This window comes from Parasteatoda tepidariorum, chromosome 4 (assembly GCF_043381705.1).
Source record: "Parasteatoda tepidariorum isolate YZ-2023 chromosome 4, CAS_Ptep_4.0, whole genome shotgun sequence".
Taxonomy (NCBI): Eukaryota; Metazoa; Arthropoda; class Arachnida; order Araneae; family Theridiidae; genus Parasteatoda; species Parasteatoda tepidariorum.
Window position 1 is genome coordinate 49,128,071 of NC_092207.1, and position 838 is coordinate 49,128,908.

Here is an 838-nt window from a genome sequence, read left to right on the forward strand (position 1 = left end):
AAATTCATTAAGTCACACTATGTCTTTAACTGAAATTTCATCTCTTAAAATTATTTGGGATTACAATGGTAAATGCAGCTGATTGAGAATTATATTTTAATCCACTACAATGTACAAATCCTGTGTCTGTAAGCAATGAACAAATCCACTGTTCTTTCTGGGAATCGTTTCAAATCCACTTGTTAAAGGGAGCATTTAAAATTGTATTTTCCTAGTGAGTATTCTGTCTTCTGAAACTTTCTGCTGCGGTTAGAAAAGCATATGCTGTAGAATTATATTTGAATCCACTACAAGCTCAGAAGAATGTACAAATCTAGTATCTGTAAGCAGTGAACAAATCCATTACTCTTTCTGGGAATCGTTTCAAATCCACTTGTTAAAGGAAACATTTTAAATTGTATTTTCTTAGGTAGTATTCTGTCTTCTGAAACTCTCTGCTGCGGTTAGAAAGGTATATGCTGTAGAATCCGATTATTCATGAATGCAAGGTAGTCCAAACCGATTTTATTTTTCTGAACAATGTATAAATCAAATTTTAGATTTTTTTTAAGGTGCAAAACCCATCTTTTAATTGAAGATACTTTTATAGTTATTCTTATCAATATTTTTAAAGTAATTCTTATCAATACTTTACTTTTCAAGTTATTCTTATCAATTTTTCAATTTCATTGAAGTTACTGTGGCGTAACTACCACTATGATTATTAAACATCAATTCGCTGGTATATAAGACATGCTAACTTGATTCAATTAAGAGGTACCTTTTGATAGAAGATTGGCATTGTCGATAACTCCCCCCCCCCACACATTGGTGACTTACGGGTGTGATACGATCAGGC